A 21,684-nucleotide genomic window follows, 5' to 3' on the forward strand; every position below is an offset into this window, starting at 1 on the left:
AGGTACCTGTGTACCATATACTAGGGACTTAGAAGGGTGGGTCCAATGTGCCAATTGGAGTGAGAATATGAAGTCACTAAACTATAGTGACTAACTTTGAAGTGGAGAGAGCATAAGCACTGGAGTTCTGGTTAGCAGAACTCCAATGACACAGTTAAGCACTACTGACAACACACACATAGGCCACAAACTATGAGTACTGGGGTCCTGGCTAGCAGGATCCCAGTGAGACAGGCAAAACAGACTGACAAATAGGGTTTTAACTATGAGCACTGGGGTCCTGGCTAGCAGGATCCCAGTGAGACAGTAAAACACACTAACACACACTCACAAACAGGCCAAAAGTGGGGGTAACCATGCTAGAAAGAGGCTACTTTCTCACATGACATTTGAATTAACAAAATCCTGACAAAAATGAATACAGTACGGTTTTCTTAACCCTGTATTGCAGAAAGTATGAAAGATAGAAAATAACTTATCTCTGTAAGGAGCAGACTATGGCCCTCATTACAACCCTGGCGGTCAAAGACCGCCAGGGTTGCTTCGACGGTTGCACCGCCAACAGGCTGGCAGTGCAAACCTTGGTATTACGACCGCAGCGGAAGTGCCTCGGTCGCACCGCCGGGACCGGCGGTTTACAGCCACGTTGGTCCTAGCGGTTGTAATCCCCCTGTGCAGCACTGCTTGCAGCACTACCCAGGGGATTACGAGTCCCCCTCCAGCCAGCCTTTTCATGGCGGTAAGAGCCACCATGAAAAGGCTGGCGGAAAGGGGAGTCGCGGGGCCCCCTGACACGGTCCCATGGAGCTTTTCACTGTCTGCATAGCAGACAGTGAAAAGCGCGACAGGTGCAACTGCACCCGTCGCACCGCCGCAACACCGCTGGCTCCATTTGGAGCCGGCTCCCGTTTTGCGGCTGACATCCCCACTGGGTCGGCGGGCGGAAACTAGGTTTCCGCCCACCGGCCCAGCGGGGATGTCTTAATGGCCACCGCGGGAGTGCAGCTGCATTGACGGACGCACAGCGGTTACAACTTGGAGGTGCAGCGGTTGCCGCCCGCCAATGTTGTAATGAGGGCCTATATATGGAGGAAGAAGGGGAATACATGCATCGGACTTATACAGGCTATAAGAGCATTCTGTTTGGAATTTATGTGTTTGTGATGTTTTGAAGTTCCTTGAAGGTGAATGCTGAGAGCAGCAAATAAAGGGCTATGCATTATGCTAGCTTCTAGTCTTCTAATTAAATTCTGACAATTATTTTTTGCCTAACAGCACATGGCTGTTCCTGAATAGTAAAACGTAAACAAATGACTGGTATCTTTTCTGAGAAAGTTGGCAGACCCAACGGGGCCTCCCCTTCTCTTTCTCTCCACCCACCCTTAATGCTCTCTAGGTCTGGTGGAGTGTCTTTTGAAGGGTCCACTCCACCTGACCACTCTTAGTACCATCTGTCAGTGCAGCCAACCCAGGCATCCAGGGACAAGATTGAAAGGTAAAAGGGCATATTCCTATGGCATCATTCCTATTTGGAACTGTTAAGGTTAGTCAGGGCGTGGGCTAAAACCTCACCAAGGGATCCCTTTCAAATCCATATTTGAACGTCACACCTATTTTCCCCTTTTTTAGTAATGTAATGCATTCATTCTATAGAATCACAAATTGCACCCTCACTCTCTTGCTCCTTAATCCCACTTACACAAATGAGTTGTGCTAGGACCTGTCAATCACCACTCATGTGTGGATCCCTCAGATCATATTGTTGCATAGTGCCCATTCCTAAGTGTTGCTCACTCGTGCTCATAGGTCGACTCCACAGAACCTATACTATGGCTGGTTGTAAAATCCGTTTTTTTTCTATGGGGTGCTATCTTAAACTACTGTGGGCTCTTCAAAGCATATGCCATTACTGATCTTATAAGAACCATTCTTATGGGTTTCTCTTCCACTGCTCCTGTTTGGATTCCTCAGAGAATATAGTATGACAGATTAGATAATCTATTTTTCGCATCACTTGTGTAGATTTCACAGAGCAAGTACTATGGATAAGTGTACAGTGTCCATTCCTATGTGTTGCTCTCTGGCATACCTGGGTGGACTCCTCAAGCATACACTGTTGTTGGCCTTTCAATGGTTGTGCCTCTCTCACTCCACAATGGGCCCAAGGCAGCATATACCATTACTGGCTGTGTGATGCCCAGTCCCATGGATTGCTTCCTAATATGCTAGCCATGCACACTACTGCAGTTTATTCACGAGCACACTTCTCTAGTGCTCAAAAGTGGACCCACCAAATAACTGACTATCACGGACTTTGAAATGTCCATTTCATTCCTATTGATTACTCCCCTTCTCCTTGCTGAACTTCTCAGAGCATATACCATGGCTGGCTGCACAACGTCCATTCCTACAGGTTCCTATACTGCCACTCTTGTCTCGGGCTAAGGAGCATGTACAATAGATAATCCTAGACTGCACCTCGAGGCACTTTCCTGGGCACCATATTCAATGTTTTTAAACTTTACATACATACCGTTTCAACGATGCTTGGTAACTACATGCACAACCACTTGTATTCTCACTCTTTAAGATTAATGTGTAGGCTCAGCAACATCCTTTTCCTGACATGGTTTGAGCAGATTCAGCAATACACACATCGCTCTTCCATAGCAGTACCTGTCCCATAAATGTGTGCTTGTTGCCAAACATGTAAAGTCCTATGCAATTGCAACTAAAGTAACATAAGGTAAGGCAAAATAACATAGCACGAATCTTTTCCCATTTCATTTGGTTGGGCCTCTTCACATCAGTTCATTTCATCCTCCTGCTTTCCATTCCTGATCTTGCAGAACAGGATTATTTTTCTTGCAAGGAGCAATAGAGGAGGAAACAGCTGTGTGATTCTGACTTTCTGTCCTCTGTGCAACACCCACTACAAAATCACGTGAGATAAAAGAAACTTTCCAACAAAAAGAAAAACTCTCGGCTCCGCCAATGTCCCCTGCAATCCGCAGCAGGGCAAACAGTGCTTCAAGGACAAACGGGAAAGCAGCTTCTATTTGAGGCAACTTCATTATAAAATCATTTTTAATAAGCGATTTTCGCCGAGTGCGAGAGCGTACTCTTGTGGAGAAGCCCCGGGGGAGCTGCAGGCTGCCCGGTTAAGATATTACTGGAGACCCACTCCCGGGAGCATGCGGCAGTCCCATCGGCCTCGGGGGACAGAGTTTAGCTCCTGCCTGTCCTCGTGAGGCCTTGGTCTTATTCCGTCTGCTAGAAGCAGACTCTGGGAACAATCAGCCACATTCCCGTCCAAACCTGCCTAAAATGATGGGTGTCAATGCGCCTCACTACTTACCATATATATATATATATAAAAGTCGGACAGAAGAAAGGGATACTAGAGATGTAGTATGTAATGTTAGCAATATTAATAACTCTGCGACAGGTGTAAATGTGCTTCTGGAAATAATTTAAATTGGCAATGCAGTAGAATGTATTCTGGAACTGATAAATCCTGTACACTGAGACCCCTAAAAGAATAGATTTGTTAAAGGAAATATTTACCGGAAGGCCAGACAGCAAATGCAAGGGTAACAGTAAAGACAGCTATTATGATGCAGGATTTAATATCACTCATCTATTCATCTATGGAACTTGGTTGATTAATTCCTATTCACTGAACAACCCTCGGCAAAGGCAACATTGTTTGTGTTTATTTTGGCAATACACCGAAAAAATGCCAAATATAAAAATATCAAAAGTAAAGGTGCTGCCCAGCAATCCAAGCTCACCATTCATAGCACTGAAGCGCACTGTTTTTCAGGCAGCTGTGCACATGTGACCAGGCAAAATGCTATCACTCACAGTGCAACACAACCTTTGCATGCAGTGGGCTGAGCCACTGCCCCATGCTACACTCTAGTGTGGGGAAGCAAAATGTGAATGACACATGTACATCGTCTATATGTACCTAAGCATTTTTGTTACAGTGTGGAAAACATGAGGCTGGCAAGACAGCCAGCTGTCACCAAGCAACACCTACAAGGGTCTCCACCATCACTCAAAATCTCACTGTTTGTCTATAGTGCAGACGTTTAGTAAACTGTTTCTAAGCAGGAGCTCGTGCTGTGCTGAATGTGCGTAAGCCCTACCAAGCAACAGGGCCGGATAGGCCTTCTATTCCGCCAGACATTTCCCTGGTGGGCTGGAGACTTTGAAGACCGATTTTGAAAACCCATGGCCATAGCTTCAAGAGAGAGAGAGAAAGAAAAGGATTGAAGGGGAAGGTTGAGAGAAAGCGACCAGAGAGGGAGGAGTGAAGAGAAGAGAAAGAAAGAGAATGTATGGAGAGAGAACAATAGTGCAAAAAGGGAGCAAGACTGGTTTGAGTATTTTTGCCTGTTTTTGAGTCCTCAGTCCAGCCCCGCTGACCAATGGTTCGATCTCGCTCATTTATTTGAAAAAACACTGATGTAAATAGATGCCCTATGAATGTGGACATTGTTGATACACAAAAAAATGTCATTGTTATAACAAGTTCAGCTACTGAGGCAGGATGAACTCTTCTAGAAGCACTCTAACAAATCATTTTCAATGTTGTATTACAGGTTAAATTCATAACTAATGTAGTTTCTCTTATCATTTGCACATATAACTTTTGTTCATGAGTCCAAATGCTATGTGTGATGAGCATGTCAGAAGATGAGTTTTGAAATATAATTTATTTACTCCCCCTCACTAGAAATGTAGGAAAGGGAGCGAGTGTGACTAGAACCACGAGAAGATGCTTGTAGCTGTTAGAGCAGGTACAATTGTTTGCTTATTCATAACTACGAGTCCCATAGGATGGGTATTAAGATATCACAGTTATAGTGGGAGAAAATACTATTAACAAGCATTTGCAATGCAATAGATCTCGTATTTGCTTGAGTTAGAGCTATTGGTGTTGTAAATGCATAACTGGACTTTTCTTGCCACATAAATTGGTCATCCCTGCTGCATAATGTGGTCCTCTCTGTCACATAATTGCAGTGGCCCTGCATATAACTAAAGCACTTCCATTTACCTTCTTCCTCTATCTGCAGCAAGAAAACGAAAATATTGGCATTATTTATTAGAGAAGGCAAGCATAACCTACCAAACCTTGGCATCATACAACTGCACATACCCTGTTTGAACAGTTCAGGAATGCAACGCGTTACCCAAACAAATGTCAATCTGAAATAAACAAGGAAAACCTAAACACTGCATAGCGAACCCAAGACCAACACAACAAACTATCAGACAGTATGCCATAACCTAGCAAATATAAGATGTAAAAAATGACAAGGTAACCCATACAGTAATGGAGGAAATCGTAGCATAACAAAACTCCCCATTGAGCCAGAGACTCCCTACGGTTTGCAAGGCACTAAGTTCAGTACATAAAGTTGGCATAGACATTCCTGTTTTAGAAAGATGCTATTTCTAGCTTAGTAACAGCGTGTCCTCCCTTGGTGTCTGGGCTTTAAAAGCAATTATTCCTCAAAGAAATGCTGCTTCACTCGGTATCACGTCTGTGCGAGCCCACAAAGAATCTAGTGTGTCCTATAAACATGTTTATTGCTCCACAAACATTCCAGGCCCTCAGTACTTTGGGGTGCTCTCTAACAGATCAGCTCCCATCACCCTGTTAATGGGGACCAGTGGCAGCGAGAGGGGAGGGAGCCAGTGCAAAGATGCACAAGAAACTCCTCTAATTAATGCACGTGGCTTCTTAATGTGGTCAAACAAGGCCTGGGTTACAGAAACATCATGGTGGACAAAGGTCCTCCTTCGCAAGTGCCCAACCCATAGGATAAACGCAAGTTAGTACTGTATCCTAGGGACCAAGGCCGGCTGAGCGATGTGGGCCCAAACTGAATGGATTACATGGTCTCATAGTAAATCACGCTCAGAGTGAAGACTCAAGCATGACATATGGGTGCTATATTTATAGCGTGACCAGAATTTTAAAGCCAAAAACTGGGACATTTGACAAAAATAGAATAAGGACCTCAGGTTTTCTTCAACCGGGTGCACAGAATGACAGCACTGATCAGCACAGAATTACAGAAGAGGCACTAAGAACATCAATCAAGTGCCATTTTGAAAGCCTGTGTAATGGTATTTAATTATGTTGCTTTCTGATAACATATGCTTAGCATCTCTTGTTTGGAAAACAAAAAACTCACTTCTTACAGTTTTCAGGCGACTCTTTAAAAACTGGGACATGAGCTAAATTAACTGAAATCTGCCTGGAAAGCTGGTGAAAAAATTGGACTATCCTGGCAAATCCGGGACACCTGGTCACCCTCTGTGTTTACTGTTGATAGGCCTGCAAGTCCCAACATGGCCAACCTTCATGTTTTCTTTGCTGTCATCTGGTGAAAGAGAAATGTAGAAGCCCGCAGGGTTGACTTTCCCCCTTCCAAAGTGTTGGCAGTGCTACTCTTCCAGGAAACAGAACCTGGCTTTGTTCACTTGTCCCCCTCAGAAACTATGTGCAGACCGTGTACAACCCTGATGTTTGTTCAGCACTGGCACCACCGGTCTGCTGGGCTGGAATTGGAGCAGTCTTTATTTCTATCACATCTTGCAGCTGTAGAACGGGAAGTGCAATTAATGTCCAGATGTGAAAGAGATAGCTCTGTTTTAAGTTAAATTTTTAACAACCAGCTGTAGGCAAGGTGGTATCAGCAGTGGAAACTATAAGGCTTTAATTAAAAAAATACACCCACGATCACCGGGATCGTCTGACCTCTGGCGCCAATAGAGCAGCTTCACTGCGCTCGCATGGCACCCTGGCGGAGGGTTGTGGTATTCATCTTGTGACCGCCAGGATCATCTGAACTGTGGCGCTGTTTAATAGTGCAAATATGGTGCCAGAGGCCAGGCGATCGTGGGATGAATTCAGCGGCATCCTTCAATGCAATCAGTCTCACTTTAAAAAAAAAGTTAGAGCACTTGGGGGGTCATTACGAAGTGGCGTCCGTACCGCCAACAGGCTGGCGGTACGGAGACCCATATTTTGACCGCGGAGGTAGCGCCGCGGTCGCACCGCCGGGGCCGGCGGTTTTCCGCCGGGGCCGGCGGTTTTCCGCCGTTTTAGCCCTGCGGTGATAATCCGCCAGGGCAGCGCTGCAAGCAGCGCTGCCATGGGGATTATGACTCCCCTACCGCCAGCCTGTTTCTGGCAGTTTGCACCACCAGGAAGAGGCTGGTGGTAAGGGGAGTCCTGGGGCCCCTGGGGGCCCCTGCACTGCCCATGCCACTGGCATGGGCAGTGCAGGGGCCCCCTAACAGGGCCCCGTGCAGCTTTTCACTGTCTGCATAGCAGACAGTGAAAAGCGCGACGGGTGCTACTGCACCCGTCGCACAGCCGCAACACCGCCTGCTCCATTAGGAGCCGGCTCCTATGTTGCGGCCGCATCCCCGCTGGGCCGGCGGGCATAAACTAGGTTTGCGCCCACCGGCCCAGCGGGGATGTTGTAATGGGGACCGCGGGAGTGTGGCCGCATTGGCGGCCGCACGGCGGTTACAGCTTGGCAGGCGGCGGTAGCCGCCTGCCAAGCTTGTAATTACCCCCTTGGTGTTGTAAATGGCATGTTCTTTTAATTGTGTTTTTTTTTTGGATGCAGCCGCGGTCCGGAATCCGTGTTTGGGCACATTTGAATGACGCGTCCGTCATATGTAAATATTAAGCACGGCGTGCCGTGCTGCAACAATTAAAGTAGCTGGAATACCTCATGCGCTCCAACAGGGCGAAGGTGTGGCGCAAGGACTAGAGCTGTCGACTTTGGGACTGAGGACCTGCGTTTGAGTCATGGTGTTGCTCATAATCACTTAATCTCCGCATGCCTACAAAAAATTAATATGTCCTTGTGTAACTGAGCTGATACTTATGTAAAACCTTGAAAGTTAAAACAAGTAATAAAATAAACAAGCAGGCCTCCTCCTTCCTACTACCGGGGACTCTGTAGCGATCTTTCAAGCCCAACGCAAAATTCTCTTAAAAAATGACATTAATATGGTGTTAGTGCTTCTTATATCTGGGCCTATGAATACTACATGAAAAAAAGATTTGTCTTTACCACTCCACCTCACAATTCTTCTTTGGAATTCTGTCACCTGCTCCTGTTTCTTATTGGAGTCCTAAGTTCTTTATCTATCATATCCCTGACCTGTGTCAGCTTGTGTTCAGCATCTTGGACTTTGTTTCTGCAAGGTAACTGATCCTGTCTGACCTTAACCACTTCGCTGCCAGGCCTTTTCCCCCTCCTGTGCCAGACCTTTTTTTGCCTATTTGGGGCAGTTCGCGCTTAGGCCCACATAACTTTTTGTCCACATAAGCTAACCAAGCCAAATTTGCGTCCTTTTTTTCCAACATCCTAGGGATTCTGGAGGTACCCAGACTTTGTGGGTTCCCCTGAAAGAGGCCAAGAAATTGGCCAAAATACAGGGAAAATTTTGTTTTTTTCAAAAAAATTGGAAAAAGTGGCTGCAGAAGAAGGCTTGTGGTTTTTCCCCTGAAAATGGCATCAACAAAGGGTTTGCAGTGCTAAACTCAGCAGCTTCCCAGCTTTCAGGAACAGGCAGACTTGAATCCGAAAACCCAATTTTTCAACACAATTTTGGCATTTTACTGGGGCATACCCCATTTGTGCAATTTTTTGTGCTTTCAGCCTCCTTCCAGTCAGTGACAGGAATGGTCATGAAACCAATGCTGGATCCCAGAAACCTAAACATTTCTGAAAAGTAGACACAATTCTGAATTCAGCAAGGGGTCATTTGTGTAGATCCTACAAGGGTTTCCTACAGAAAATAACAGCTGAAAAAGAAAAATATTGAAATTGAGGTGAAAAAAACATCAATTTTTCTCTACTTTTTACTCTGTAACTTTTCCCTGCAATGTCAGATTATCGAAAGCAATATACCGTTACGTCTGCTGGACTCCTCTGGTTGCGGGGATATATAGGGTTTGTAGGTTCATCAAGAACCCGAGGAACCCAGAGCCAATAAATGAGCTGCACCCTGCAGTGCGTTTTCATTCTATACTGGGTATACAGTAATTCATTTGCTGAAATATAAGGAGTAAAAAATAGCTATCAAGAAAACCTTTGCATTTCCAAAAAGGGCACAAGATAAGGTGTTGAGGAGCAGTGGTTATTTGCACATCTCTGAATTCCGGGGTGACCATAGTAGCACGTGAATTACATGGAATTTCTCAAATAGATGTCTTTTTTACACACACCCCTATATTTGGAAGGAATAAATGTAGAGAAAGACAAGGGGCAATAACACTTGTTTTGCTATTCTATGTTCCCCCAAGTCTCCCGATAAAAATGATACCTCACTTGTTTGGGTAGGCCTAGCGCCCGCGACAGGATATGCCCCAAAACACAACGTGGACACATCACAGAAAACAGAGCTGTTTTTAGCAAAGTGACTACCTGTAGATTTTGGCCTCTAGCTCAGCCGCCACCTAGGGAAACCTACCAAACCTGTGCATTTCTGAAAACTAGAGACCTAGGGGAATCCAAGGAGGGGTGACTTGTGTGGCTCGGATCAGGTTCTGTTACCCAGAATCCTTTGCAAACCTCAAAATTTGGCTAAAAAAACACATGTTCCTCAGATTTCTGTGGCAGAAAGTTCTGGAATCTGAGAGGAGCGACAAATTTCCTTCCACCCAGCATTCCCCCATGTCTCCCGATAAAAATGATACCTCACTTGTGTGGGTAGGCCTAGCGCCCGCGACAGGATATGCCCCAAAACACAACCTGGACACATCACAGAAAACAGAGCTGTTTTTAGCAAAGTGACTACCTGTAGATTTTGGCCTCTAGCTCAGCCGTTACCTAGGGAAACCTACCAAACCTGTGCATTTCTGAAAACTAGAGACCTAGGGGAATCCAAGGAGGGGTGACTTGTGTGGCTCGGACCAGGTTCGGTTACCCAGAATCCTTTGCAAACCTCAAAATTTGGCTAAAAAAACACATGTTCCTCACATTTCTGTGGCAGAAAGTTCTGGAATCTGAGAGGAGCCACAAATTTCCTTCCACCTAGCGTTCCCCCACGTCTCCCGATAAAAATGATACCTCACTTGTGTGGGTAGGCCTAGCGCCCGCGACAGGATATGCCCCAAAACACAACGTGGACATATCACAGAAAACAGAGCTGTTTTTAGCAAAGTGACTACCTGTAGATTTTGGCCTCTAGCTCAGCCGTTACCTAGGGAAACCTACCAAACCTGTGCATTTCTGAAAACTAGAGACCTAGGGGGATCCAAGGAGGGGTGACTTGCGGTGCTCGGACCAGGTTCTGTTACCCAGAATCCTTTGCAAACCTCAAAATTTGGCTAAAAAAACACATGTTCCTCACATTTCTGTGGCAGAAAGTTCTGGAATCTGAGAGGAGCCACAAATTTCCTTCCACCCAGCGTTCCCCCACGTCTCCCGATAAAAATGATACCTCACTTGTGTGGGTAGGCCTAGCGCCCGCGACAGGATATGCCCCAAAACACAACGTGGACATATCACAGAAAACAGAGCTGTTTTTAGCAAAGTGACTACCTGTAGATTTTGGCCTCTAGCTCAGCCACCACCTAGGGAAACCTACCAAACCTGTGCATTTCTGAAAACTAGAGACCTAGGGGAATCCAAGGAGGGGTGACTTGCGGGGCTCGGATCAGGTTCTGTTACCCAGAATCCTTTGCAAACCTCAAAATTTGGCTAAAAAAACACATGTCCCTCACATTTTTGTGGCAGAAAGTTCTGGAATCTGAGAGGAGCTACAAATTTCCTTCAACCCAGCGTTCCCCCAAGTCTCCCGATAAAAATGATACCTCACTTGCGTGGGTAGGCCTAGCGCCGGCGACAGGAAACACCCCAAAGCGCAACGTGGACACATCCTAAATTTTGGAAAAAAACAGAGGTGTTTTTTGCGAAGTGCCTACCTGTAGATTTTGGCCTCTAGCTCAGCCGGCACCTAGGGAAACCTACCAAACCTGTGCATTTCTGAAAACTAGAGACCTAGGGGAATCCAAGGAGGGGTGACTTGCGGGGCTCGGACCAGGTTCTGTTACCCAGAATCCTTTGCAAACCTCAAAATTTGGCTAAAAATACACATGTTACTCACATTTCTGTGGCAGAAAGTTCTGGAATCTGAGAGGAGCTACAAATTTCCTTCCACCCAGCGTTCCCCCAAGTCTCCCGATAAAAATGATACCTCACTTGCGTGGGTAGGCCTAGCGCCGGCGACAGGAAACACCCCAAAGCGCAACGTGGACACATCCTAAATTTTGGAAAAAAACAGAGGTGTTTTTTGCGAAGTGCCTACCTGTAGATTTTGGCCTCTAGCTCAGCCGGCACCTAGGGAAACCTACCAAACCTGTGCATTTCTGAAAACTAGAGACCTAGGGGAATCCAAGGAGGGGAGACTTGCGGGGCTCGGACCAGGTTCTGTTACCCAGAATCCTTTGCAAACCTCAAAATTTGGCTAAAAATACACATGTTACTCACATTTCTGTGGCAGAAAGTTCTGGAATCTGAGAGGAGCCACAAATTTCCTTCTACCCAGCGTTCCCCCAAGTCTCCCGATAAAAATGATACATCACTTGTGTGGGTAGGACTAGCGCCCACGAAAGGAAAGGGCCCAAAACACAACGTGGACACATCACATTTTTTTATAAAAAGCAGTGCCTACCTGTGGATTTTGGCCTGTAGCTCAGCCGACACCTGAGGAAACCTAGCAAACCAGTGCATTTTTGAAAACTAGAAACCCAGGGGAATCCAAGATGGGGTGACTTGCGGGGCTCTGACCAGGTTATGTTACCCAGAATCCTTTGCAAACATAAAAATTTGGCCCAAAAAACACTTTTTCCCCTCATTTCGGTGACAGAAAGTTCAGGAATCTGAGAGGAGCCACAAATTTCCTTCCACCCAGCGTTCCCCTAAGTCTCTCGATAAAAATGGTACATCACTTCTGTGGGTAGGCCTAGCGCCCACAAAAGGAAATGGCCCAAAACACAACGTGGACACAACATATTTTTTCACAGAAAACAGAGGTGTTTTTTGCAAGGTGCCTGTGGTGTTTGGCCTGTAGCTCAGCCGGCCCCAGGGGGGGGGGGGCAGAAATGCCCTAAAATAAATTTGCCCCCCCAACCCCCACCCTCCCCCGCCGGGAGCGACCCTTGCCTACGGGGTCGCTCCCCCTGCGTGACATTGGCACCAAAAAACAAATCCCCGGTGCCTAGTGGTTTCTGCCCCCTTGGGGGCAGGTTGACCTAAACTCAGCCAATCTGCCCCCAAGGGGGGCAGGAATGGCCTAAATACAATTTGTCCCCCAGGGGAGCGACTTTTGCCTGATGGGTCGCTCCCCATCTCTAAAAAAAAAAAACAAAGAAAAAAAAAAAGAAAAAAAAGAAAAATTCCCCTGGCGCCTAGACGTTTCTGCGCCCCCCCCCCCGGGGGCTGATCGGCCTAATAATAGGCCGATCTGCCCCCCGGGGGGGCAGAAATGGCCTAAAATAAATTTGCCCCCCCAACACCCACCCCCCCCCGGGAGCGACCCTTGCCTACGGGGTCGCTCCCCCTGCGTGACATTGGCGCCAAAAAACAAATCCCCGGTGCCTAGTGGTTTCTGCCCCCTTGGGGGCAGATTGACCTAAAATTGGCCAATCTGCCCCCAGGGGGGCAGAAATGGTCTAAATACAATTTGCCCCCCCAGGGGAGCGACCCTTGCCTGATGGGTCGCTCCCCATCTCTAAAAAAAGAAACAACAAAAAAAAAAAACACAAAAAAAAAATTGCCCTGGCGCCTAGAGTGTTCTGCCCCCCCCCCGGGGGGCAGTTCGGCCTAATAATAGGCCGTTCTGTCCCCCGGGGGGGCAGAAATGGCCTAAAATAAATTTGCCCCCCCAACCCTCCCCCCCCCGGGAGCGACCCTTGCCTACGGGGTCGCTCCCCCTGCGTGACATTGGCGCCAAAAAACAAATCCCCGGTGCCTAGTGGTTTCTGCCCCCTTGGGGGCAGATTGACCTAAAATTGGCCAATCTGCCCCCAGGGGGGCAGAAATGGTCTAAATACAATTTGCCCCCCCAGGGGAGCGACCCTTGCCTGATGGGTCGCTCCCCATCTCTAAAAAAAGAAACAAAAAAAAAAAAAACACAAAAAAAAAAATTGCCCTGGTGCCTAGAGTGTTCTGCCCCCCCCCGGGGGGCAGTTCGGCCTAATAATAGGCCGATCTGTCCCCCGGGGGGGCAGAAATGGCCTAAAATAAATTTGCCCCCCCACCCCCCCCCCCCCGGGAGCGACCCTTGCCTACGGGGTCGCTCCCCCTGCGTGACATTGGTGCCAAAAAACAAATCCCCGGTGCCTAGTGGTTTCTGCCCCCTTGGGGGCAGATTGACCTAAAATTGGCCAATCTGCCCCCAGGGGGGCAGAAATGGTCTAAATACAATTTGCCCCCCCAGGGGAGCGACCCTTGCCTGATGGGTCGCTCCCCATCTCTAAAAAAAGAAACAACAACAAAAAAAAACAAAAAACAAAAATTGCCCTAGCGCCTAGAGTGTTCTGCCCCCCCCGGGGGCAGAAATGGCCTAAAATAAATTTGCCCCCCCAACCCCCCCGCCCGGGAGCGACCCTTGCCTACGGGGTCGCTCCCCCTGCGTGACATTGGCGCCAAAAAACAAATCCCCGGTGCCTAGTGGTTTCTGCCCCCTTGGGGGCAGATTGACCTAAAATTGGCCAATCTGCCCCCAGGGGGGCAGAAATGGTCTAAATACAATTTGCCCCCCCAGGGGAGCGACCCTTGCCTGATGGGTCGCTCCCCATCTCTAAAAAAAGAAACAACAAAAAAAAAACACACAAAAAAAAAATTGCCCTGGCTCCTAGAGTGTTCTGCCCCCCCCCGGGGGCAGTTCGGCCTAATAATAGGCCGATCTGTCCCCCGGGGGGGCAGAAATGGCCTAAAATAAATTTGCCCCCCCCAACCCCCACCCCCCGCCCCCCGGGAGCGACCCTTGCCTACATGGTCGCTCCCCCTGCGTGACATTGGCGCCAAAAAACAAATCCCCGGTGCCTAGTGGTTTCTGCCCCCTTGGGGGCAGATTGACCTAAAATCGGCCAATCTGCCCCCAGGGGGGCAGAAATGGTCTAAATACAATTTGCCCCCCAGGGGAGCGACCCTTGCCTGATGGGTCGCTCCCCATCTCTAAAAAAAAGAAAGAACAAAAAAAAAAAACACAAAAAAAAAATTTGCCCTGGCGCCTAGAGGTTTCTTCCCCCCCTGGGGGCAGATCGGCCTAATAATAGGCCAATCTGCCCCCAGGGGGGGCAGAAATGGCCTAAAATAAATTGCCCTCCCCCCCAGGGAGCGACCCTTGCCTAAGGGGTCGCTCCCTTTGCGTGAAATTCACGCAAAGAAAAAACTCCCTGGTGTCTAGTGGTTTCTACCCCCCTTGGGGGCAGATTGGCCTCATCAAAATAGGCCAATCTGCCCCCAAGGGAGGCAGAAATGGCCAAAATATAATTTTCCCCCAAGGGGAAGCAGAGCTTCCAGCGCGACTAGGGAGGCCCCTGTGACAAATCAGCGCGCGCTCGCGCGCTGACGTCACAGGGGGGGGTGGGGAGGGTCGGGGGTGGAAGGGGAAGGGATTCCCCGGTCAGCCCTGACCTAGGGGGGTGGGGGGGGCGGCCCTCGGGAGGAGCGCTAGCGCTTCTCCCGAGGGAAGCATTCAGGACGTAATGGTTACGTCCATGGCGCCACACGGGCGCTGCCATGGACGTAACCATTACGTCCGTGGCGGGGAAGGGGTTAACTTACTTCTCTAGCCTTCTCTCCCAATTTGCTCTTTTATTTCCAACTGTCAGAAAGCACTAACCTTTTAGTGTGGACCCAAGGGGATGGATAAATGTTTCGAGATGTCCCTAAATCCTCACCCAATGATATAGAAGAGGAATACTTTGGATGTTGGGAGATCCATGCACAGAAGAGCACAATAAAAAAACAAGATTAAAATGTTTAGTATTTTATCAATACGTTACAGTTACATTATCTCTGTGTTTGCAACTCCATTTTCTGGTGGATTTTTAAATTTATTGAAACATAAATAAATATGAAACTAAGGTAAAAGGGATTTGAAATGATCTCACGTCTTTTATTAATAATTTAAAAATCTTCTGTTTTATGAGAAAACACTTTCTGGTTTGAGAATATATTCATGGTTGTTTTTTGTAAACTACAATTGAACAAACCTTTAGTGATCTAAAGACAAGATTACTATCTTTGTTATCTCATCAATGTGTTCAGAGTCTAACATTGTCTGTTGCAAAATGACGTGCTATCACACTATCTCCATTTTTCTGACTCTCATTGCTCTGGTGGAACTCTGAAATCACTGGAAACTGAAATATAAATATTATCAATGCAACTAAACTAATAAAGGATTGGGATTATCTAAATGCTTTCACTGATAAGGTTACCAATTTAAAAATACAACAAATATCCATCAAAATGTTAAAGTTCAAATGGGTGCCTAATAATCACATCCCTTACTTGTTCCACTACTTTAATACAATATGTGCATCAATAAGGAAATATATCAGAATATATATTAAAAAAGTGAGGATCCTTCTCGTCCCTCTCATTGATAAATTGTGCAAAGTAAATATGAGTATACTCCTTTGGGCATAACTCTTAAACAGTACTTTAACAATCAAGTTAATCTCCCCAAGTACAACTGGATTCCTAAGAATACTTCTATGTTTTCAGTTTGGACTCCAATCATTTCCCAAAAAAATTCACAAACAATCTCCAAGGTTGTCCATGAACTCTGCTAACAAGGTCCAGGCTCTAGCAACAATGTATCTTGATTGCCTAGCAAAGATGATGTAGACCACTAGGAACAAATATTTGACAACTTTGATTGGCATTCATTGTTTGCAAATCTTGTAAGTGTCCTGTGGCTTCAAGGGAAATGTAATTCCCTTGATTATGCTCAGGTGTCTCATTCAGTGTGCCGTTTAACGACGCAAAGCTTCCCTCCAAGCAACACCCGCACTTCATGTGCGAAGCCAATCTTTCCTACCTCTGAATGCTTGTGGTGCCTGCCCAGACTGGAGTGTGGCAATCATGACAGTAACTTCTAGGTCAACACAGACTATTGTTATTATTATTATTATTATTATTCAAAGAGTACAGTTTCACAGAATGAAAATAAGTGAAAGAGCACCAGGTCACTTTCTGTTAATTGTTTATTCTAAAAGATTCAACAATGGCCTGATAATGGCATGTAAGTTAAGAACAGAGTGAGTAGAGGAAGAGGAATTTCATGCACAGATATTAGGAAAGGAGTCTATACAGAATTGCTTCTCCTAATACCCCTGATGGCTAAGAGGAGGCACATTCAGCCTTTATTTGCTAGGGACATATCAAACTTCCTTCCAGAAAAGACGAGAATGGCAGGCTATGCTTCACAATCAACATATGTAGGAAATCTGAACCATCTGTGAAATTCGAAATAGGCTTTTATTTTGGTACTAAGTTTAGCTTAGTAAGTATGATGGTGGGGTTGATCTCAAGCTAAGCAGCCAACATGCTAGAATATGTTTTGCTGTTCACATTACTCATAAACATTGTGCTACTATTCTGTTTGTCTTTATTATTGTTAAAATCTCATATTGTGTGCACTAGGATTGGATTTTAATTTTAAAATAAACATTTAGAATGTATCCTTTGTTTCCTAGTATTCTAAAATGTGTGTTTCTATCATGAAAAAGGCTTGAGCTCCACTAATCAACCCTGCGATACTTCATAGAATTAATCATTACCCGAAACACCATTATCTCAAACACATCACACTAAAGTGCTGCTCAGTGGGTTGTGAGGTGGCTGCATTACAATTGGCTTTCTGACTAAGGTTGGCACATTACAACAGTCCTTAGTGACATGGGTTTAGAAAGCCTAGTTTCCAGGCCATATTACAGAAAATCTAGAAAATGCATCAGACAAGTTATTGGACATTTCAACCACTGTACACCTAAAATGGATACAGCCAAAGATGTTTGTTTGGCCCTTTTAGGGCTGCACTATGGAAATTGGTGACCATCTGACTATAAGTAGAATAAAAAATATCCTCCTAAAACATATAGCCTTGCTAGCTCGTATTGCACTAGTTATCACCTTGAAAGTGCGCATAACGGGGTGCATTACTGCAGAGGATAAAGCTCTGGACTGATATTCATGAAATAATCTACAGATATATGAACTACTCATTACTGACTGTCTCATAATATATAACGGGTGTACTCATCGGAAATCAAATGTGTATAATAGACTCTGCTATTATTTAAGGAACTGTAATGTCCCACATTCAGGCAGAAAATCCAGTAATCCGCTTTAGGAGGGATAGTAGCCACCCCTTGCTTCTTCTGGCTGAAGAGAAGTCCACCCTCAGATGTCTCTCCAGAATGTGCAAATATCATTTGCTATCCCATTCTATCTATCCCTTCTCTCTCCCTCTCTCTATTTTTCTTTTTCTCACTCTCTATGCTTCTTTTTAGTACAAATGGAACTTGCCACCCACTCATTCTCTCTAGCATGAATTGAACCCATCCCATCCTCTTTTTCTTCCATAAAAGTCTCAAACTCTTTCCTGCATGGGCAGGCAAATCTCCTGTACCTACCTCTAGCAATGATAGGGTCCATCCCTTGCTCCATGTTTCTGCTAGGAATCAATCCCACCCAAAGCTCTCTGTCTTTACCAACAGTGCAAACTGTCACCTGCTCATGGTGTGCCCTGGAATTAAAAACATTATACTTACTTCCTAGCAAGGGCATAAAACACCTCCTACTCTGTCTATGAAGGATTTAGACCAGCCTCTGATATTTTGTGCCTGATATTGTGTGTGAGTGTAACGTATCGTTGCTCTCCAAAGAACAAACATATTTACCATCTTCTTTATCATGTACATGAATAGAAACAATTGTCTTTTCTTTCTTCCAAAAAATAAAGTCCATTCCAAATATAGACCCAAACCATCTTCGTACTCTTGCTTGCATGGACAGAACATATGCCTTGGGTTTCAAAGCCATGAGTATAACACATCACTACTCTCTCACTGCCGCTAGGAGACCACAACTCCTGCTCCTTATTTCACACTCAAAACTGACCCAGACTCTTTCAGATGTGAACAGAACCACAACTGCTCTTTCTGTTTCATGAACAGAACAAACCCTGGACTTTGCTTCACCTCAAAAAGAATATGCAGGGGTGTGTGCAGTTGAAGGCAAACTAACTAAAGATTAATATTTCTCAACCATAAGGCGAAGGAAAGGGTTTATTCTGTTAACAGTAAATGGAGAGCTTGTGTGTATTCTGTTCATTGTAAAGAGAGAGCACAGGTGTATTGTGTAATTAGTTAAGAGAAAACAGTACTGCATTCGGTTCGAGGAAAAAAGGGGGCAATGGACTGTGCTCTTTAAAGTAAACAGCGAGCAGTTCTCTCTTTATTAAGAAGAGAAATCAACCCCTGCTCTCTCTTTGCAATTAACAGACTACATCCCAGCTCTCTTTCTACCATGGAATGAAAACAACCCTGCTCTCTCTTCACCATGGACTGAATACACCCCTGCTCTCTCTTTATCACGGACAGCATACCACCCTGTTTTTTTCTTTACCATGGTTAGAATACCATCCTGCCCCCTCTTTACCATGGAATGAATGAATTAATCAATCAATCGATCAGTTTGTAAGTGCAACTACTCATCCGTAAGGGTCTCAAGGCACTAAGTGGGTTGTACTCTGAGCTTCAGTCAAAGAGCCAGGTTTTAAGGTACTTCCTGAATTGGGGTAGTGATGGTGACTGCCTGAGGTTCAGGGGCAAGTTGCCCCAGCTCTTTGCTGCAAATTAGGCAAATGATCTCCTACCAGTCAGGTACAGTGGCTAGTGCTTGTTGACCGAAGAGGTCTGGTGGGGTAGTAGAAGGCTATGCAGTGGTTGAAGTGGGCGGGTCTTAGGTCATATAGGGCCTTGTAAGCATGGACAAGGAGCTTGAAGTTAATTCTTTTCTCGATAAGAGCCAGTGGAGGTCTCTTAGGTAATTGGAAATATGTTAGTGGTAGGGAATGTCCAGGATGAGTCTGGCAGAATAGCTTTAGATGTGCTGTAATTTCTTGAGGTTCTTCTGGGTGGTACCGGAGTAGAGGGCGTTGCAGCAGTCCTTTGGGATCCATTTGTAGATTTTCAATGAGAAGTCAGAGTTGACTTGGCAGGTCATGCTGAGCAATGAGTCCAGGATAACCCCGAGGTTGCGTGCGTGGTTTGTTGGGCTGGGGGCTGCTGAGGGTTGATGGCCACCAGGAGTCATCCTAAGCTGATGTGGATAGTCCCAGGGTGAGGATCTCAGTCTTGTCTGAGTTGAGCTTAAGGCAGCTGTCCTTCATCAGGGCTGCGACGGCTTCCATCCCCTTGTTGAAGTTCTTCTTGGCAGTAGTGGGGCTTTCAGCCAGTGAGATGATTAGCTGGGTTCCATTTTCTGCTTGGGGCTCGGAGTGTGTGGAGTTGGATGGTCAGTGAGGTGATGGTGAAATGGATGCAGTAGTGGTCAGTCCAGTGAAGTGTGGAGGTGTTGTCAACGGTGATGCTGGTGCTGGTGGAAAAGATGGCGTTGAGCGTGTGTTCTGTGATGTGTGTTGGCGAGGTGACCCGTTGATTTAGTTTTATTGTGGTGAGATTGTGAAGCAGGGAAGTGGGGTTGGTGTCGTGACTGCTGTCAATGTGGTAGTTGAGGTCGCGGAGGTGGAAGTAGGTCGAGGAGGCGAGAACGTGAGGAGAAATGATGTCGGCGATGGAGTCACTGAAGGATGGACGAGGGCCGGGTGGCCTGTAGATGAGGGTGCGGTGTAAGATTGACTTGGGTGTGTATCTGGAAGTGGAGGTGTTCCATGAGGGGAGAGTGTTCTTCTGCATTGTTTGTGAAGCAGAGGGAAAATTTGTGCATGATGGTCAGGCATCGAGAAGGCTGCTTTATCCAGAGCAGTTTGTAGTCACTGCGGATGGTGATGGCGATGTCCGGTGCAGATGCTGGGCTCGTCCAAGTTTCAGTGAGAAAGGCAATGTCCAGGCGGGTGGAGTCCAATAGGTCCCAGACTTCTACGCCATGTTTGTGGAGGGAGCGAATGTTGAGGAGGATGCAGCTGAGACGTTCCAGGTTGGTTTTTGATGTTTCCATGGTGGGAGAGTCCGTTGTTTGGTGTAGGGTGAGGGCGCAGTGACAGTGGAGGCAGGAGAATGGTCCATGGGTGTCTTTGGGTGATGCGAGATGGCAGGTGGCGGATCATCCTGTGTTCAGCCCGTGGAGGGTCTTCATGTTGCAACGATGGAAGGTCAGAGGGCCAGGGATCACGGAACTGGGCGCGTTCCAAGTGCAGATGGGTGCAGATGAGCTTGCCTTTGGTGCGTCTATGGCGCACCAGTGGTGCAGGCACACAGCGGGCGCCATTAAGCAGGGAAGGGAGGCAGGGGGTCCGGTCAGCTAGGAGGCAGGAGGGCGGGAAAGTGCTTTCCAGGGAGGGAGGGGGGTGGGGCCGCAGGGGCAGCAGCCATGTGGGAAAATGCAGGGACAGTGAAAGGAGAGAGAAAGAGACAAGACAGAAAGAAATCAAAATTAAATGACAGAAAAGTAAGCAGAAGTAAAAAAACAGGTGTAAAGCAGGACTAGAGAGAGAGAGCAATCTACTTACATGCAGATGGCCACTAGGCCACCAGGGATAAGGTGCAGACGGGAGCTTGCGGGTGGAGGTGGGCCTCGAACTAAGAGTCCGGCATGCTTTCAGTTCGCTCACAGCAGGGGCAGCAGCAGCATCAAACAGGTGGAGTTGCACAATGGAGGGCAAACAGACGCTAACAAGGAGGTCAGAGGAGTCGCCTTCTCAGTGTGTAGCTGTCTCCATTAAGAAGGGGAGGGTAGGAGGGGGACGGTCAGCTGGGAGGCTGGAGGGCGGGAAAGTGTTTCACATGGGGATGGGGCAGAGCCACAGGGGCAGCAGCGGCACGGGACAACGTGGGGAGAGTGAAAGGAGAGAGAAAAAGATAAGAGAGAAAGACAAACAAAATGAAATAAAAATGACAGTAAAATAAACAGAAATAAAAAGCAGAAGTAAAGAGGGACAGTAAGATACTGACATGCAGATGGTTACTAGGCTACCTGGGATGAGGTGCAGGCTTGAGCCTGCGGGTGGAGATGGGCCACAAACTGACAGTCAGGTAGGCTTTCAGCAGGGGCAGAAGCAAACAGGTGGAGCTGCACAGAGGAGGGTGAACAGACACTAACCAGGAGGTCAGAGGAATCACCCTCTCAGTACACACCGGCCGTCATTAAGAAGCAGAGGGAGGCGGGGGTCTGGTCAGCTGGGAGGTGGCGGTCGGGAAAGCACTTCACAGGGACAGAGGGCAGTGGGGCTCCAGGGCAGCAGCGGCACGGGAAAACACGGGCAGAGTGAAAGGAGAGAGAAAGAGACAAGAAAGACAGAAAAGCAAAATAAAATAAAAACAACAGAAAAATAATCAGAAGTAAAAAAATAGATGTAAAAAGCAAAAGTAAAGCAGGAGTAAAGAGAGACAGCAAGATACTTACATGCAGATGGCCACCAGGGATGAAGCGC

Source organism: Pleurodeles waltl, chromosome 3_1 (genome assembly GCF_031143425.1).
Source record: "Pleurodeles waltl isolate 20211129_DDA chromosome 3_1, aPleWal1.hap1.20221129, whole genome shotgun sequence".
Lineage (NCBI taxonomy): Eukaryota > Metazoa > Chordata > Amphibia > Caudata > Salamandridae > Pleurodeles > Pleurodeles waltl.